Raw genomic sequence first — 20818 nt, 5'->3', positions numbered from 1 at the left:
TTAGAGATGTGTGGTGTTGGCCACTGCTGGTACACATACCATGTGTTATTACTTTGTCTTAGATTGGGGGAATAAGAATGGATTTGGTGGGGAGGCTATTGAAGAGAGGTAGAAATTCTCCATCCTCTTCTTGTTTCTGAAACAGTTAAATAAATCATTTTTGCCCTGGGGTGTAAAAATAAAAGAGGCAGAATTCTTTTCAGCAAATAATATGTTACAATTCATTTCATGTTTCTGTTACAAAATAAGAAGCAGTCTGACTAAACAAAATCTAGGACTGAAGTAGCTTATGACTGTGCTTTTTTTTGTTTGTTTGCTTTGTTTTGTTTTACTTTATGTTGAGAGAAAGCTACTTTTAAAACATTGAGAACCTGAATAGTGTTTTGGTTGAATTAACAAATTATTGCTCAAATGTTTAAAAGGGTATTTTATTACATTTATGAATGCCTCAAACAGGTAGGAGATTTCACAAATGAACAGGGAAACAAACCACAAAGACTGTTACATGGACCATTTATTTTCTAATAGTTGTATCTGAGAAATGAAATTTGACTGTTGTCTGTGGGTGGTGAGTGTTGCTACAGCAACATATTCCTTAGGTAAAACTGGAGGGTGATCATGGCGATGAGGGTAAAAGTCAGGAAATAGAGTTGTCGAGATAGGTTTTGGGGCAATATGAGATCACGGATATTTTAATTCAAGGTATGTGAGGGAGAGCAGCTCTGGGGGAGTCAAAGATCTGAGGTGAGAGGTGCAAAGCAGTGCACTGGTTTAGCATTTGAGCATTATAGGATCTGGTTGTTTTGGTTCACACAATGACAGCTCTTACATTAGATAGCTGGAGCAATACCAGCCAAAAGGAGAAAGAATTAAAGACTATTTTCTCACACATAATAATAACAGGAGCACATATCTATTTTGTCAGGTGCTCTTTTGAGTACCTTACACATATTATTTCTTCTTTTTTTTTTTTTAAATTTTTATTTATTTATTTATTTATGGCTGTGTTGGGTCTTCGTTTCTGTGCGAGGGCTTTGTCTAGTTGTGGCAAGCGGGGGCCACTCTTCATCGCGGTGCGCGCGCCTCTCATTATCGCGGCCTCTCTTGTTGCGGAGCACAGGCTCCAGACGCGCAGGCTCAGTAGTTGTGGCTCACGGGCCTAGTCGCTCCGCGGCATGTGGGATCTTCCCAGACCAGGGCTCGGACCCGTGTCCCCTGCATTGGCAGGCAGATTCTCAACCACTGCGCCACCAGGGAAGCCCACATATTATTTCTTACAATCATCACAAGAACCCTATGAGGTAGGTAATACATTATCCCCATTTTACAGATGGGGCAACTGAGGCATAGGGAAGTTAAGTAACTTTCTTAAGGTCATGAAGCTGGTAAGTGGCAAAGAAGAGTTAAACCCAGACAATGCATCTCTGAGTAAGTGCTGCTCAAATTCCTGTTATGCAGCCACTAGGCTTAAAAGCAGCATGATATGAATGAGGGAAACACCAGTTTTTGTGAGGAGGTTCTACTTTCCATTTTCTCAGAACTTGAAGATCATCTTGAAGGAAGGAGGACCCTAGTAGCAAAATTCTTGAGTAAAACAAACAATAAGGTATTTCTTTTTCTTTTAGAAAGAAAAGAAAAAGAGTGTGGGGGACACGGATTGTAGGCTTGAAGCTATTCCACTTCTTAAGATCTGTCAGTAGAACCCACTCTACCAGTGTTGGGCAGAAAGAAGGTCCATGGTCAGGAGTTACAATGCCCTGAGTTCATGGTCATCCTCCAGGTAACCAAAGGCAAGCCATTTTAACCCCTTTGTGCTTTAGTTTCTTATTTTTCAAAAATGAGAAATAATAGCTGGCAGCTTTTGCTACAGAGGTGTTGTGAAAATCCAGTGATGTGGTGAATGTGAAATGGCTCATAAACTCAACAGGAAAAAACAAACTTAAAGGGAGTATTATTAGAGTTAATGACCATCAGCATTATTTGCAGCTCTTCTTGGCCTTGATAATAGTGTGCATGTATTCACTTATCTAGGGAGGATGTGACACTGGAATCTGGTTTTGAAAGGCAAACAGCTCTGGCTGGAAGGTTATTCACACAGAGTATAGAGAAAGAAGTCTGTTTAAAATGGCTTTGTAGGATTTGTAGCTCTTATAATAAGAGCTATGATGTATTGACAGCTTACCACTTGCCAGACACTATTCTAAGCAATTTTTGCCTGCTTTAGCTCATTTATTCCTTACAATAGCCCTATGCACTAGGTACCATTTCTATTTTCCCAGCATTAGTAGATGAGGACACTGGGGAAGGTAGGTAAAAAATAAGCTTACTCGAGGTTGCAGACATAGGAAGTTACAAATCCAGGTCTCAAAACCCGGCACTGAACTCCAGAGTCAATGCTTTTTCCTGCTATACTGTACTGCCTCTGTGTTATGTATTATTATTACATCCAAAATAAGGTATATGTATAATGCATCAGCATATGTGTGTGTAAATTATTTTTATTTATTTACTTGTTTACTTTCAGTAAAAGGAAAAGAAACTCTTTCTACCTGGGTGATACACATATTTAACTACTGAGAAAACTGGCAAACATTAACTCTTGATAAAATGATCATTTTTAAAATATCAATTACTTCACAGATGGACAGTTTTATGAAAATGACAATAAAAGAGAAGGAGTTAACTTTTAGCCGAGGTGTCCAGGTTATGCTATCATCTATTCAACTGTATTAGGCAGCAGCTCTGGATGCCAAATGTCCCCCATATTAAAGGATGCATATGTCAGTGGGCCTGCCTTCTGGGAGCTTTCAGTCTAGATGTGGAAATAGGATGTGTACATGGCAGGAAAGGTAGCAAACATGAGGTTCAAATAAAATGCTAAAAGCTTCCAAAGGAATATCAGTACTTCTGCTGGAGCTGTGGGTGGGGCATGATTATAACTTGGCTTACTCATCCTTTTTTGTCTATTCGTAACACTCTCATTTGTCCCATTATAAATTCCTTTAACTCTATGGTTAGTATGTGTTACAGGCTACTGACTAACTTTGTATGCATTCTGCCTATGTCTCACAAACTACTTGTTTACTCATTACCCATATGTAGCATATGCCACGAGTTTTCCCTGCATGTCATAAGCTACCAACTTACTCTCTATACTTAACACTTCTTGTGCATTTCATCCATCTTGTTTGTTTTGAGGTTTTTATAGCAGAATTGAATATTCTCAAAAAAGATAGCAAACATATTAGAAGATCAGATGTGAAATGATCTGTCTTCAGTGCTTATGTAAGTTTCATCTGGAAGCAATAAAATGTAGTGACCAGAGAAAGGGAGCTAAGGATAAACCTAGGGGAATGCCTACAGATAGCAAAAAGGAGAAGGAAGATAATCTAGGCAAAAAAAAGTCAAAGGGGAAGGAAAGCCAAGATTCCATTAAAATGTATCATGGAAGTCAAAGGAAGAGCTTCAAATTGAGGAGATTGAGATTAGGCAATCAGACCAAAAGAGTCCCCCTGAAGATGCTGGTAAGAGAAGAGTCTTCCCCAAAAGATAAAATCTCTTCAGAGCTTTGACCTGGCTCTCAGAGAACAATGGCAATAAGCAAGCAGTGGTGTGAGTGAGGAGTACGGACTTGGGATGACCAGAGGCCTAGCACATGGAAGTTAAATGCACAGGTGTTGACATTCATTGAATCAGGCCCCAGCTTGTGGTCTGACTTTGGACAATTTGATTAATCTCTCAAGACCCAATTTCCTCAACTGTAAAATAGGATAATAATAGTACACATAGGGTTATAAAATGAGATAATGCATATAAGTCAGGACCTAATAAGTTATAGCTATTATTTTTGATTACCAGTTTTAGTGAATATTAGTGAAAAACATTCTAAATATGGGAGAATTTGGTCAGAACAAAATGAGGGCTCCTCTATGAGACATAGATGAGTGTAAGATGAGTATGGAGGGAAAGATCTGGGCTGAATGTGGGGAAAGGCAGTGGTAAGGGGTTGGCAGGCTATATCCAAAACTGGATCTTCAGGCAGGCTTCTCCTAACTCTTTCCCATCTCTTACATGATTTCATGAGTCTATAGGCCTAGAACAAGATGACTAAACTAAATACCTTTATTCCTTTCTCAATAGCTGAACCTTTCGGACAGAGATTGTTTTATATGTGATCCAGATTCATGATAAATCTCTCCTTTAATAATAAAGGAAACAGTAAGAGGGAACCACAATCATTTGGGCATGATTGTATTCTGAGAGGTCTAGAAAATAGTCTAGATGCATTTCTTTTCAGGTATTGTCAAATTTCTCATTAAGGAAAGAAAATTTGGAGAAATAAATTAATTTGCAAAACCCTCTTGTTAATTATCATTTGAATAAAAATTTATTTCCAAAAATTATCCACAAGCTTATGCACAATTTATAGTTCAATCAAAGTAGTTCATTTGTAGATGTTTAAACAAAAAATCTTAAGGTCATAGACCCATTGATTCCTTTGCAGTCCTAGAATGAAATTTAATCTTGACTTAAAATTCATCTCCATTTTATCCCACCCAGTTTCTATCCACCCATTACAATTCAGTCTTGCTGGTTTAGTCATATGAGGTGGATGGATGACAGCAGGATATCAAGGCAGATGCAGTGTGGTGTGAACTGAAGGGGGACAGGCATGTTGGAGATAATGCAAAAACACTTCAAGGGCACAACTACTGAAACACATTTGAATCAATGTGAGACATATGCATATTGTTACCAGACCCATTGAATAGATGAAGGAACCTACTGACATAGAAAAATGGCACTTCAACAGAAACATCTTATTTTCTGGCATAAAAGTGACAAAGATTCAAGTTATACCAACCAGAGAAAAAATTCTAAGTGCAATATATATAGATGAGGACTTGATTCTTTCTAGAAGCATCATAGATACTTTAAAGATGAGTAGGACCTATTCAACTATACGCCCTGCTGCTTATGAAGGAGAAATGGCATAAATAGATCCCCACTTTTAGCCATATGTAAATAATTTAATGATAGTCAAAAGGTGACACAATAGCTACGGAATAAATATTGTTACTGTAAACATTTCCTTGATCCATCTTCAAGTATTTTTAGAATATTTATATTTGCAAGTATTTGGAAAAGTATAAACACAAGTTATGTCATGTATCCCGGACTATCTGATTAAATAAAGAAGATACATTAAAACTTCTTTAATTTGTACTTTACCTTGCTTTTACAAAATGGGACATGATATAACATGCACTTTTAGAAAATGGAAGTAAGTACTTGGTGTAAAAAATAAACAATTTTCTTTAACCTCAGGACATAGAATAATACTTTTGGACATAATTTCAGTAGTGTTATTTATATCCAAATAATAAATATGCAAATTACACAGAACTGTTGGGTGTGTTTCTCCTCTTAGAGTGGCTGTTTTCCAAATCAAATTATTAATTGAAGCATCATAGCTATGATTTAACAAGGGAATATGGAGGGGGAATGGGAAAGATCATTGGACATTAAAATTGCATTGGAAAATCTGGATAATATATGTGGACCACGCCTTTTTCTTTTAAATCTATTTTCTATTTTTATCAAGTAATACATGCATATGACTTAGTGTCAAACAGTGAAGCAAGACTTGTTACTAAGATAGCACTCCTCTGACCACTGATCCCTATTTCCCACATCCCACTTCCCACATCTTTGTATTTTCATATTGACCTCCATATCTTTAAGTAATATGTTTATATTTTAACTTCTTGATATTCTGATTTGAGACTGAAGAAAAATGAAGGCTTAACTCTTCTTCAACCACCACCAACTACATACGTGCATACTGTCCTAACTCTCCTCTGCCAATGTGGTTCATTTTTTTTTTTAACATCTTTATGGGAGTATAATTGCGTTACAATGGGGTGTTAGTTGCTGCTGTATAACAAAGTGAATGAGCTATATGTATACATATATCCCCATATCTCCTGCCTCTTGCGTCTCCCTCCCACCCTCCCTATCCCACCCCTTTAGGTGGACACAGCACCGAGCTGCTCTCCCTACGCTATGAGGCTGCTTCCCACTAGCCATTTTACATTTGGTAGTGTATATATATCCATGCCACTCTCTCACTTCGTCCCAGCTTACCCTTCCCCCTCCCTATGTCCTCGAGTCCATTCTCTACGTCTGCGTCTTTATTCCTGTCCTGCCCCTACGTTCTTCAGAACCATTTTTTTCTTTTCTTGGAATCCATATATATGTGATAGCATAAGGTATTTGTTTTTCTCTTTCTGACTTCCCTCATTCTGTATGACAGTCTCTAGATCCATCCACCTCACTACAAATAACTCAATTTCATTTCTTTTTATGGCTGAGTAATATTCCATTCTATATATGTGCCACATCTTCTTTATCCATTCATCTGTCGATGGACACTTAGGTTGCTTCCATGTCCTGGCTATTGTAAATAGAGCTGCAATGAACATTGTGGTACATGACTCTTTTTGAATTATGGTTTTCTCAGGGTATATGCCCAGTAGTGGGATTGCTGGGTCATATGGTAGTTCTATTTTTAGTTTTTTAAGGAACCTCCATACTGTTCTCCATAGTGGCTGTATCAATTTACATTCCCACAACAGTGCAAGAGGGTTCCCTTTTCTCCACAACCTCTCCAGGATTTATTGTTTGTAGATTTTTTGATGATGGCCATTCTGACTGGTGTGAGGTGATACCTCATTGTAGTTTTGATTTGCATTTCTCTAATGATTAATGATGTTGAGCATCCTTTCATGTGTTTGTTAGCCATCTGTATATCCTCTCTGGAGAAATGTCTATGTAAGTCTTCTGCCCATTTTTGGATTGGGTTGTTTGTTTTTTTGATATTGAGCTGCTTGTATATTTTGGAGATTGATCCTTTGTCAGTTGCTTCACTTGCAAATATTTTCTCCCATTCTGAGGGTTGTCCTTTCGTCTTGTTTATGGTTTCCTTTGCTGTGCAAAAGCTTTTAAGTTTCATTAGGTCCCATTTGTTCATTTTTGTTTTTATTTCCATTTCTCAAGGAGATGGGTCAAAAAGGATGTTGCTGTGATTTATGTCATAGAGTGTTCTGCCCATGTTTTCCTCTAAGAGTTTTATAGTGTCTGGCTTTACATTTAGGTCTCTAATCCATTTTGAGTTTATTTTTGTGTATGGTGTTAGGGAGTGTTCTAATTCCATTCTTTTACTTGAGCTGTCCAGTATTCTGGGCACCACTTATTGAAGAGGCTGTCTTTTCTCCACTGTATATGCTTGCCTCCTTTATCAAAGATAAGGTGACCATATGTGTGTGGGTTTATTTCTGGGCTTTCTATCCTGTTCCATTGATCTATATTTCTGTTTTTGTGCCAATACCATACTGTCTTGATTACATGTAGCTTTGTAGTATAGTCTGAAGTCAGGGAGCCTGATTCCTCCAGCTCCGTTTTTCTTTCTCAAGATTGCATTGGCTATTCAGGGTCTTCTGTGTTTCTGTACAAATTGTGAAATTTTTTGTTCCAGTTCTGTGAAAAATGCCATTGGTAGTTTGATAGGGATTGCATTGAATCTGTAGATTGCTTTGGGTAGTATAGTCATTTTCACAGTGTTGTTTCTTCCAATCCAAGAACATGGTATATCTCTTCATCTGTTTATAACATCTTTAATTTCTTTCATCAGTGTCTTATAGTTTTCTGCATACAGGTCTTTTGTCTCCTTCGGTAGATTTATTCCTAGGTATTTTATTCATTTTGTTGCAGTGGTAAATGGGAGTGTTTCCTTAATTTCTCTTTCAGATTTTTCATCATTAGTATATAGGATTGCAAGAGATTTCTGTGCATTAATTTTGTATCCTGCTACTTTACCAATTTCATTGATTAGCTCCAGTAGTTTTCTGGTAGCATCTTTAGGATACTCTATGTATAGTATCATGTTATCTGCAATCAGTGAGTTTTATTTCTTCTTTTCTGATTTGGATTCCTTTTATATCTTTTTCTTCTCTGATTGTTGTGGCTAAAACTTCCAAAACTATGTTGAATAATAGTGGTGAGAGTGGGCAACTTTGTCTTGTTCCTGATCTTAGTGGAAATGGTTTCAGTTTTTCACCATTGAGAACAATGTTGCCTGTGGGTTTGTCAATATATGTCCTTTATTATGTTGAGGTAAGTTCCCTCCATGCCTACTTTCTGGAGGGTTTTTATCATAAATTGGTGTTGAATTTTGTCAACAGCTTTTTCTGAATCTATTGAGATGATCATATGGATTTTCTCCTTTAATTTGTTAATATGGCTTATCACATTGATTGATTTGCATATATTGAAGAATCCTTGCATTCCTGGGATAAACCCCAGTTGATCATGGTGTATGATCCTTTTAATATGCTGTTGGATTCTCTTTGCTAGTATTTTGTTGAGGATTATTGCATCTATGTTCATCAGTGATATTGGCCTGTAGTTTTCTTTTTTTGTGACGTTTTTGTCTAGTTTTGGTATCAGGGTGATGGTGGCCTCGTAGAATGAGTTTGGGAGTGTTCCTCCCTCTGCTATATTTTGGAAGAGTTTGAGAAGGATAGGTGTTATCTTTTCTCTAAATGTTTGATAGAATTCGCCTGTGAAGCCATCTGTTCCTGGGCTTTTGTTTGTTGGAAGATTTTTAATCATACTTTCAATATCAGTGCTTGTGATTGGTCTGTTTAGATTTTCTATTTCTTCCTGGGTCAGTCTCAGAACATTGTGCTTTTCTAAGAATTTGTCCATTGCTTCCAGGTTGTCCATTTTGTTGGCATACAGTTGCTTGTAGTAATCTCTCATGATCCTTTGTATTTCTGCAGTGTCATTTGTTTCTTCTCCTTTTTCATTTCTAATTCTATTGATTTGAGTCTTCTCCCTTTTTTCTTGATGAGTCTGGCTAATGGTTTATCAATTTTGTTTATCTTCTCAAAGAACCAGCTTTTAGTTTTATTGATCCTTGCTACTGTTTCCTTCATTTCTTTTTCATTTACTTCTGATCTGATCTTTATGTTTTCTTCCCTTCTGCTAACATTGAGGTTTTTTGTTCTTCTTTCTCTAATTGATTTAGGTGTAAGGTTAGGTTGTTTATTTGAGATTTTTCTTGTTTCTTGAGGTAGGATTGTACTGCTATAAACTTCCCTCTTAGAACTGCTTTTGCTGCATCCCATAGGTTTTGGGTCGTCATGATTTCTTTGTCATTTGTTTCTAGGTATATTTTGATTTCCTCTTCGATTTCTTCAGTGATCTCTTGGTTATTCAGTAGAGTACTGTTTAGCTTCCATGTGTTTCTATTTTTTATAGATTTTTTCCTGTAATTGATATCTAGTCTCATAGCATTGTGGTCAGAAAAGATACTTGATACAATTTCAGTTTTCTTAAATTTACCAAGGCTTGATATGTGACCCCAAATATGATCTATCCTGGAGAATGTTCCATGAGCACTTGAGAAGAAAGTGTATTCTCTTGTTTTTGGATGGAATGTCCTATAAATATCAGTTAAGTCCATCTTGTTTAATGTATCATTCAAAGCTTGTGTTTCCTTATTTATTTTCATTGCAGATGATCTGTCCATTTGTGAAAGTGGGGTGTTAATGTCCCCTACTATGATTGTGTTACTGTCAATTTCCCTTTTTACGGCTGTTACCATTTTCCTTATATATTGAGGTGATCCTATGTTGGGTGCATAAATATTTACAATTGTTATACCTTCTTCTTGGATTGATTCCTTGATCATTATGTAGTGTCCTTCTTTGTCTCTTGTAATAGTCTTTATTTTAAAGTCTATTTTGTCTGATATGAGAATTGCTACTCCAGGTTTCTTTTGATTTCCACTTGCATGGAATATCTTTTTCCATCCCCTCACTTTCAGTCTGTATGTGTCCCTAGGTCTGATGTGGGTCTCTTGTAGACAGCATATATACAGGTCTTGTTTTGTATCCATTCTGCCAGTCTATGTCTTTTGGTTGGAGCATTCAATCCATTTACATTTAAGGTAGTTATTGATATGTATGTTCCTATTACCATTTTCTTAATTGTTTTGGGTTTGTTATTGTAGGTCTTTTCCTTCTCTTGTGTTTGCTGCCTAGAGAAGTTCCTTTAGCATTTGTGGTAAAGCTGGTTTAGTGCTGCTGAATTCTCTTAGCTTTTGCTTGTCTGAAAAGGTTTTAATTTCTCTGTCGAATCTGAATGAGATCCTTACTGGGTAGAGTAATCTTGGTTGTAGTTTTTTCCCTTTCATCACTTTAAATATGTCCTGCCACTCCCTTCTGGCTTCCAGAGTTTCTGCTGAAAGATCAGCTGTTAACCTTATGGGGATTCCCTTGTATGTTATTTGTTGCTTCTCCTTGCTGCTTTTAATACTTTTTCTTTGTATTTAATTTCTGATTGTTTGATTAATATGGGTCTTGGCGTGTTTCTCTATGGATTTATCCTGTATGGGACTCTCTGTGCTTCATGTACCTTATTGACTATTTTCTTTCCCATGTTAGGGAAGTTTTCAACTATAATCTTTTCAAATATTTTCTCAGTCCCTCTTTATTCTCTTCTTCTTCTGGGATCCCTATAATTCGAATGTTGGTGTATTTAATGTTGTCCCAGAGGTCTCTGAGACTGTCCTCCATTCTTTTCATTCTGTATTCTGCTCTGTGGTAGTTATTCTTACTATTTTATGTTCCAGGTCACTTATCCGTTTTCTGCCTCAGTTATTCTGCTATTGATTCCTTCTAGAGAATTTTTAATTTCATTTATTATGCTTTTCATCATTGTTTGTTTGCTCTTTAGTTTTTCTAGGTCCTTGTTAAACATTTCTTGTATTTTCTCCATTCTATTTCCAAGATTTTGGATCATCTTTACTATCATTACTCTGAATTCTTTTTCAGGTAGACTGCCTATTTCCTCTTCATTTGTTTGGTCTGGTGGGTTTTTACCTTGCTCCTTCAACTGCTATGTTTCTGTCTTCTCATTTTGCTTAACTTACTGTGTTTGGGGTCTCCTTTTCGCAGGCTGCAGGTTCGTAGTTCCTGTTGTTTTTGGTGTCTGCCCCCAGTGGTTAAAGTTGGTTCAGTGGGTTGTGTAGGCTTCCAGGCGGAGGGGACTGGTGCCTGTGTTCTGGTGGATGAGGCTGGATCTTGTCTCTCTGTTGGGCAGGACCACGTCCGGTGGTGTGTTTTGGAGTGTCTGTGACCTTATTATGATTTTAGGCAGCCTCTCTGCTAATGGCAGGGTTGTTTTCCTGTCCTGCTAGTTGTTTGGCATAGGGTGTCCAGCACTATAGCTTGCTGGTCGTCGAGTGGAGCTGGGTCTTAGGGTTGAGATGGAGATCTCTGGGAGAGCTGTCTCCATCTGATATTACATGGGGCCGGGAGGTCTCTGGTGGACCAATGTCCTGAACTTGGCTCTTCCACCTCAGATTCACAAAAAAGTTGCAAGGATAGTACAGAGAGTTCAAGTATACCCTGCACTCGTTTCCCATATTATTAACTCTGCTCTTTGTTCATTAAGTACCCTGTTGTCCTAGCCTTTCCTTGTTGAAGAGGTCTCTTAGAGTCTAAATGTTCCCCAACATAGTTTGATGCATCTCTGAGTCTGCTAGAGCTCTGCAGTCTTGGGAACTGCTTTCACCATTGTATCTCTCTTGTGCTATTTTCTGGCCTCCTGGAACCTGTGTCTGTCTCTCTGTCTGTATGTGTCTTTCTCTCTGTCTGTGTCTCTCTCTTGTTTATTCCCTTATTTTTATGGAGCACATCCTCCAGGGAGACTCTGCATGTCTGACAATGACTTTGGCTTACTCTTGCATTTAGTGGGTATCTGTTGGGTCTGGAGTTTTAGGAAGAAAATAATGTTCCCTTAGTATTGTGAGGCATTACTCAATTGTTTTCTACATTCCTGTTGTCTTTGTGATATCCAAGACATTCTTCTTCTTAATCCTTCTTATGAAACCTGTTTTTTCTTCTTGCTTACTTTTAGAATCTTCTTTGTCCCCAACTTTGGCTTCTAAAACCTATTCTCTGAATATTATAGGTATCCGTTCTGCTCTTTTGGATTTAGGAGGAATGAACTAAACAGTGTATTGAAAGCTGTGTGCGTAAGTATGTGACTTGCTATCTGAGGGCCTTTCTACAGTAGAACCTCCAGTGTCAGTCAGGATTTGATATTCTTTCCTCTGGACTAGACTAGTTAGAGCCCTCACAGAAGGTGCTTCTAATCTCCTACCTGGAGGGCAAATGTCTGGCTGCTCATCCCCTATCTTAATGTATAGTCTTTCAAGTCTGGAGACAGTATATTTTAACTTTGCAGAGATTAAAACTCCTGGAATGAGGAGGAGCTGTCATCCAGATTCACAGGGAAGGGGAGAGGACTTGAGACTGTCTTTTTAAAAAAGACTAACAGTTATAATTTAATTTTCAGCCCCAACCTTCCCCCAGAGGTTAGTGGTATCATTAATTTGAATCTTTTGAGAATTCTTCTGCATAAAATTAAGTTGCTCTTCAAATACCCACTGCCAATTTAAGATTTAACTTTCTAGTCCATCTGCTTTCCAGTCTCCCATAATTTGCCACCACTGCGTTCTCGCCAATTATCTTTGTCCTTGTTATGCTATTTTAAAAATCCTTTTATTGTTGTGTTACTCGGATTTGAGGATGGAATGAAAGCTAATGCATATGATCAACCCACCATTTTAACAGGTGTAACCCTGTCATTGACCCAGTTAGAGCAGATGCTTTAGAAAGGAAAAATAAATTCACATATCCATATCCATTTCCTCTCATTTCATGGGAAACCAGGGCAGAAATTAGAATAAATGCAGAATGTGTAATGATTTTAGATTTGCCTATGATCTCTGACTAGACTATTCTAAATTCATAAAACTTTCCTGTTTAAATTTCAGTTTATTTGAGTGTTATGAGTCATTAAAGCACAGAGTACGTGAGAGGAAAGCAGTTGGATCATGCTCCAAAACAACTCTCAATGTTTACTGGAAAGTTTTTTTTTTTTTTTTAAGGAGAGAAGGTTAAGTCTCCAGGAAGCTTATCTTGGTACTTTCAGATCAAAGCTATTCAAACAACGACTGAATAAACACATTGGCTAATGATGACGACAAAGATTCTAATATGATATTAAGAAAATTACAAATCTTGGAACAAAGTAACTTTGGAAAGAGTTAAGAATATCCTTAAGAAATAAACTTTTTCACTAGATGGTTAGGACTACGGTAACTCGTCAATCTAAGCATGTGCTGGTGTGAATTCTATAACTGCAACTCTTATTAGACAATTGTTTCTTGAATAATCATTCTGGAATATTGTCTTTAACTATCATATCACTTTTAAAGTACATTGTTTTCAAAGTCACTAGAGTCTGCATTTATTTATGATATAGGTCCAAATTTACATGAGTATTAAACAGTATCTCGATTGTTTCTTTAAATTCTTTATAACAAAATAATGTGTAACAATGGGATGAACAAAATTAGCTTTCATCTTTTGAACTGGAGATTTTTTTCTGTGCAGGATTTTTTATGCTTTTATCTCTTGAAAAAATGGCAGCATGGCCCATCTTAAAATAATTATGCTCAGCTCTAAATACCTGTCTCTGGGAAAATTAGACCTTTAGATAGGACGTGTAATAGAAGCAGCCTTTTATAAGGACAATTATATAAGAGTTTCCAAAGTGTTCATATCCTCTAATTTTTATTTCAAGGAACTTTTCCTTGCCTCAGATGAGAACCCTTTTAAGTGCATCCTGCATGAGAGATTATACTCTTTGTTATAGGAATCTAAGACCATAAAACTCCTAAATGAGACTGTACCTCTCCTCACAATTTCTGAAGTACATACCTACAGTTTAACATTCTTTTACAGATGAGAAGCAAAATATCAAAAAGGAGAGAGACATTATTAAAAAAAGGAAAAGCTGCTTAAGCATTTTATAAGGTTAATGTTCATGACAAACATTAGGTGAAAAGTTCCTTCTTAGAAATCAAAAGCCAGAGAACTGGTTTGGGTGCAAGAAATCAGGAACCACTATGCCCTGAAAGAGGACACTGATAGTAGAAAATTAGTCCATTGATTTGGGTTCTATTCTGTGACCTCTGCTGCAACAGCCACTGAGATACATTGATAAATCAGGTTTTCATTGTCTATTTTTTAGTCTTAACATTGCCATAGAGATAGGATATGGAAGTAGGGAACCCCAAATATGAAGCAGACGGCTGCCAAATTTGGGAGTATCTTTTACTAAAGGAAATCCTTTGAGGAAAAATGTGGAAGATTCCAGCCCTACCCATTGGGTCACCCTAGTCTCTTAAAGGAAGGAGTGTCAAGAGCATGTGGGATGGGACATAGATTGTGGTTACCTCTGGGAAATACAATCTGCTACCAGACTGGTTAAATAAATTAGGGCATATCCAATGGTTGGAATACGAGAAACTAAAAAAATGCTTTAAGACCATTTAATAATAAACACTGTTCATGCTACAATTATATAGTAACACAGATACAAATATTACAGAATTGATAATGTAGAATTAAATATAATAAGAGAGAATATGATATAGTGCTATTCCTCAGTAGATATGAGCACATAAAGTACTTTTTCTGAAAAAGGAAAGATGCCAAAATTAGCATGAGAATAAATTATAAAAGTTGAAGAATAGATTAGTAATTATTAAAGGTTTTGAAATAATATTCAAAGATGTTGCCAACTCTTAAAAGAAAAAGGAAAGAAAGGAAGGAAGGAAAGAAGAAAGAGATACGTTTAACCAAGAAAGTTTTGCAGATGATTTCCATTAAACATTCAAGGGACAGATGATCCTTATATTTTTTAAGTTGTTTCAGATAATTAAAAAAAGAGAAAGACGCTCAAGCATTTTATGAGACTAGTATAACCTTGACTTCCAAATTAGATAAGGATAGTATAAAAATTTTTTAAATCCATAAGTCTATTTCACTTATTAACATATATGAGAATTCTAAATAAATTATTGCTAACTGAATTTGATAGGATGTTAAAAATAACACAGTATAATTAAGAGGAGTTATCTCAGGAATGCAAGGATGATTCAACATGAGGGAAATTTATCAATTTCATTTACTAAATGTATCTCAATATAGAAAACAAGGTAGAAAAGGCACTTGATAAAATTTAATACTTGAGACTAAGAGAAGAAAATCTCAAAAGTGAAAAATTGAAGAGAAATTCCTTAATTTAACAAGACCTCTAAACCAAAGCCTACAGTAAATTTTACAACAAAAAAATATTAGACACATTGCCTTTAAGTTTGGGAACAAGACAAGGGTACTTGGTGTCTCCACAAAACTTCAACATAGTGTAGCAATTCGGTATAAAAAAGGAAAGGACACTTGAAGGAAAATGACAAAACCATTATTATTTGCAAACGTATGACCATCCACATAGAAAACCAACAAAACCAATAGATAACTTATTAGTTAATAGTTTAGCAAGTTTATTGAATAAAATATCAACTTAAAAAATCCACCATGTTTCCCTCTATCAACAATAACCAACTGTAAATTAAAATATAAATGAAATAGTAGCAACAAAAAAGGTATAAAATTTTTGGAGAGTAACACGAAGAATAAAAGACCTTTATGGAGAACTTTTAAAAACTTTATTAAACAATATAAAAAAAAATGTGAATTAGTGGAGAGGTAAATTATGCGTATGAATGAGATGACTTAACATTTAAAGGATAAGTCTACCATTTTGATGTTATTTTAATAAAAGTTTCATAAAGATTATTGAGGAAGCCAGAAACAATTATAAAATATATTTATAAAAATAAACACTAATGAATAACTAAGGAACCATTTTTTTTACCCATTATTTATTTATTTATTTACATCTTTATTGGAGTATAATTGCTTTCCACTGGTGTGTTAGTTTGTGCTTTATAACAAAGTGAATCAGCTATATGTATATATATATCCCCATATCTCCTCCCTCTTGTGTTTCCCTTCCACTCTCCCTATCCATGGTCACAAAGCACCGAGCTGATCTCCCTGTGCTATGTGGCTGCTTCCCACTAGCTATCTATTTTACATTTGGTAGTGTATATATGTCCATTCCACTCTCTCACTTCGTCCCAGCTTACTCTTCCCACTCCCCGTGTCCTCAAGTCCATTCTCTGTGTCTGTGTCTTTATTACTGTCCTGCCCCTAGGTTCTTCAGAACCAGTTTTTTTCTTTTCTTGGAATCCATATATATGTGATAGCATAAGGTATTTGTTTTTCTCTTTCTGACTTCCCTCATTCTGTATGACAGTCTCTAGATCCATCCACCTCACTACAAATAACTCAATTTCATTTCTTTTTATGGCTGAGTAATATTCCATTCTATATATGTGCCACATCTTCTTTATCCATTCATCTGTCGATGGACACTTAGGTTGCTTCCATGTCCTGGCTATTGTAAATAGAGCTGCAATGAACATTGTGGTACATGACTCTTTTTGAATTATAGTTTTCTCAGGGTATATGCCCAGTAGTGGGATTGCTAGGTCATATGGTAGTTCTATTTTTAGTTTTTTAAGGAACCTCCATACTGTTCTCCATAGTGGCTGTATCAATTTACATTCCCACCAACACTGCAAGAGGGTTCCCTTTTCTCCACACGCTCTCCAGCATTTATTGTTTGTAGATTTTTTGATGATGGCCATTCTGACCGGTGTGAGGTGATACCTCATTGTAGTTTTGATTTGCATTTCTCTAATGATTAGTGATGTTGAGCATCCTTTCATGTGTTTGTTGGCAATCTGTATATCTTCTTTGGAGAAATGTCTATTTAGGTCTTCTGCCCATTTTTGGATTGGGTTGTTTGTTTTTTTGATATTGAGCTACATGAGCTACTTGTAAATTTTGGAGATTAATCCTTTGTCAGTTGCTTCATTTGCAAATATTTTCTCCCATTATGAGGGTTGTCTTTTCATCTTGTTTATGGTTTCCTTTACTGTTGAAAAGCTTTTAAGTTTCATTAGGTCCCATTTGTTTATTTTTATTTTTATTTCCATTTCTCTAGGAGGTGGGTCAAAAAGGATCTTGCTGTGATTTATGTCATAGAGTGTTCTGCCTATGTTTTCCTCTAAGAGTTTGATAGCGTCTGGCCTTACATTTAGGTCTTTAATCCATTTTAAGTTTATTTTTGTGTATGGTGTTAGGGAGTGTTCTAATTTAATTCTTTTACATGTAGCTGTCCAGTATTCCCAGCACCACTTATTGAAGAGGCTGTCTTTTCTCCATTGTATATTCTTACCTCCTTTATCAAAGATAAGGTGACCATATGTGCGTGGGTTTATCTCTGGGCTTTCTTTCTTGTTCCATTGATCTATATTTCTGTTTTTGTGCCAGTACTATACTGTCTTGATTACTGTAGCTTTGGAGTATAGTCTGAAGTCTGAGGAACCATTTTTAAATGAAGAGCAAAGAGGAAAGTAGAATTTATTACATAGTTATAAAAATAAAAATAATGTGGTATCTGCCTCAATAAGCAAATAAAACAGAAATAAATAAAAGGGCTCTGCATAAGTAATTGACTCTACTCTGTCATGATTTAAAAAGAAAGTGGGAGGCTGAGTATTCCAGACTGGGTGAACACAGGTACAGAAGCATGGGTGAAAGATTATGGCAATTCAGGGAACTGACAGTAATTTAGTATGGCTGGAGCATGGGATGCACATCTGGATAAGTGGTGGAGATGAGGCTGAAGAAGTCTATAGAATTCAGATGAAGAATAGCTTGTATTTCATACTAAGAAGTTTAAAAATATAGGAGGTCATTGAAAGCTTTGAATAAGGAAATGGCAGGCTGTGTTTGACACTGTCAGCAGTATTGAGAATGGATTGGAAAGGTTGGAAAAAGGAAGAGAGTTAGGAGGTTTTGCAGGTGTTTGATTTAATGTGGTAGCCAGGGGAACAGAAGAAGTCAAAAGGATGACTCTGAGATTCTAAGTGACAGTACATGTTGATTCCATTAACCAAGATAGAAAATACAAGGGTAAGACAAGGATGCCCCAGAACCTGAGAGTCAATGTGTAAAGTAACACTTCATGAATAAGATTAGTTAGATATATGCTAGATGTAACATTTTCTCAACCAGAGTTGTAAAGTACAGACAAGGTCAAGCTATGTTAGCATATATATATAATTGCTCTGGGATAGTCTAACAACTCCCTGTGCCAGTCTGAAACAGGATAACTTTAGAAGATAATTTGTCACAGTAGAGGTGGTGATGTGTGTTCAGCACTTTCCATTGATAAGAAAGACAGAATATGGAGATGGCAACTAACATACTATTAGAGAAGTAGCCCCTCAAAGGGGCATAGATGTGGTCTCTCTTGGCCTGGATATAATATCTCCAGTGAGGTCAGAGCTCTAGTTCTGCTTATCATGTGGCCTCTTTTATTGATATCTGGAGAAAGAGACAGAGAGAGAAAGAGAGAGAAAGGGGGGGGGTGTTTTTGCAGATACACTGATCCATATGAAAATTTTTATTTGTATTATAAATTAGAAAATTGGGAATTTAATGTTTCTTGTAAACTTACTGGAATCATTCAGTTCCCCTATCTATAGCTGACATTAGAGCATTAGACAAGATCAGGTTCATGAACCTGAAAGGCTGAGGCCTGGACCTGAACTATGATAAATTCACCCCATTCCACCCTGGGAAACATCTAGGCAGCCAACCAACGGGGTTTCCGCTGACCAGCTGAGATGTATATGAGACATCTAAATGAAATTGTTTAAAAGTTACCTGAAATTAGAATGAATTTGTGCCAGAGAAAGTGGACTTGGCGTGCTGGACCTTGTAGATGTTAGATGCTGCTTTAGGAAGTGAGATGCCCCAGGAAGAACATGTAAAGTGAGAAGAAAAGCAGGTTAGGAGTTGAACTTGCCCAAGACTAACATGAAGGGACGAGGAGAGACAAATTTACCTCTTTATGAGTATTTATCGAGAAGTCAACTATCCAGGCAAAGATTTTAAGTTTAAGTGTTTAAGATTTAAGTGAGAATGCTGGTAGCAACAAGAAAGGGAAATACAAAATGACTGTGAGAGAGATTGTGAAAAAACAGCAAACTAGGGAAGAGTAACCCTCAGCTCTCATCTAACAGTACTTCTTTAAATTCACAGAACTCTCATTTCCCCAAGAGCTTCCTGCCTTGAAGGCACTGACCTTTCCACCTATATCCATCACCTGAGCTAGATCCCAATGCATCTGCCAAATTTGGGGAAGCCCCTGCAGTGAAGTGTTACCACAGCAGGTAACCTAAAAGGCTAACAAGAATTGTTCTACTTGACTGATTACTCCCCACTGTTATCTGGAGAAGGATAGACATTTTTCTTTTGGGAGAAACAACCACACTTTTTTTGGTTTTTTTAAAATTCAGTTACAGCAAGTAAATGCCTCCACCAATTCAAACAAAATCTGTATAACAAACATTGGTGGCGTTGACTAGTGTTCTCAAAGTATGATTCCCCAGAGCAGCAGTATCAGTGCCTTGGGAACTATTAGAAATGCAAATTCTTGGCCTCCTCTCAAACTTAGCGACGAGAAGGGCCCAGCAATGTGTTTTACCAAGCCCTTTACCAAATTTACCAAGAATTTTTCAGATGATAAAATAATTCTTGATTCTTTCACTTGCTCAACAAGCATTACTGGGTAGGCAGCTATAATTTGGGCAAAGGTTCTTTGAATGAATTAATGAATAAATGAATGAATCAGAACCTATTTCTCCCAGACCCTAGCAAGAGGAAAAAAAAAAATAGAACACGGTTCTTATTTTCCAGAATTTGGTAAAGCAATTTGACATGTGCCTTCTCTGTTAAGTATACAAATCACACCACATTCCTTTTTTCTGTTGTGAAACAATTCTGCACTTGGAGGATAAAATAGCCCTGGACTTTTTATTTTGCCTGATGGCAACTCAATCTCTAGATAATTTCAGAAGCACCAGTTTCAAAATGTCTAAGACATATTGAAGCATTATCTCATGTTTCAGTAATGTTCAGACACTTCTAACTTGTCTTAGTCCAATATTTTTTAGAATAAAACAAAACAAACTAGATGTTAATATTTTTCAATAATTTTAGTATTTTGGCCCTGAAATCATGTTGACAATAATTCCTAAGGCCAGGAAAGAAAATTTTATTTGAAAATAACTATGTTAAATTGATATATAACCCTTCTTGACCAGAAGGTATAGAACTTAGAAAAGGATTGGAGATAGTATATGTTCCCGAACCATGTTAGATTGACTAGCTTCTCAGGGTTGGTTCCTTTCTCCATTCTGCCATCCCCCATCCTTCCAAGCCTTTAATTCTGTGTTTTATCTGTTACCCCATAACCCTTTGAAGAGGAAGCATTTTTTTCCTTAAGAATGTACCCTTTTCATTGAGTGGTTGTGGATAAGGGCTCTTAATATTCCTTGCCGCTGCCCCCTTTCATCCCATGGAGTCTGCAAGACCTTAGGAAGCCTGATGTCACTGTGTGAACAAGCTAAATATTGTGGTCTTCAACAGCAAGAAGTTACGGTCTTTAACCAATATCAAAGCACTGCATATTGAATCCCTGCTTTGTGAGTAAGTGAAGGAGGTTGCCAGGGAGCTGAGAGGGAGAATGGGGGATGGGGAGGAGTTGAGGACCAGGGAGGGAAAGCCAGCAGTGGCCTGCTGACCTAGGCTTAGTAGCATGACAGCTTGAAGATGTGTGTCGCCTCATTAAAATAAAAGAAAGATAAGTTTTGAAACCCATGGCAAAACAAATAGTGCTGTTCCCGTAATCC

The 20818-nt window shown here is 36.7% G+C and overlaps 1 long non-coding RNA gene across 4 annotated transcripts in view; it reads left to right on the top strand.

Annotated features, from left to right (window-relative positions):
• LOC309625126 overlaps nucleotides 1-20818 on the top strand; it is a 47919-nt gene that overhangs the window by 12376 nt on the left and 14725 nt on the right. For 2 of the 4 annotated variants that reach the window (XR_014242330.1, XR_014242333.1), the window contains exon 1: nucleotides 7387-20615. The exons of 1 other annotated variant lie outside the window; for it this stretch is intronic. This is a non-coding gene — a long non-coding RNA (uncharacterized lncRNA). Of the gene's footprint in view, nucleotides 1-7386; nucleotides 20616-20818 lie in introns of those variants that run through there. One more of the 4 variants, XR_014242332.1, reaches the window with a different exon arrangement.

The sequence above is a fragment of the Balaenoptera borealis genome (genome assembly GCF_965194805.1).
Source record: "Balaenoptera borealis genome assembly, chromosome: 3".
In the NCBI taxonomy this organism is placed as follows: domain Eukaryota; kingdom Metazoa; phylum Chordata; class Mammalia; order Artiodactyla; family Balaenopteridae; genus Balaenoptera; species Balaenoptera borealis.
This window is presented reverse-complemented; position numbering and strand designations above follow the sequence as displayed.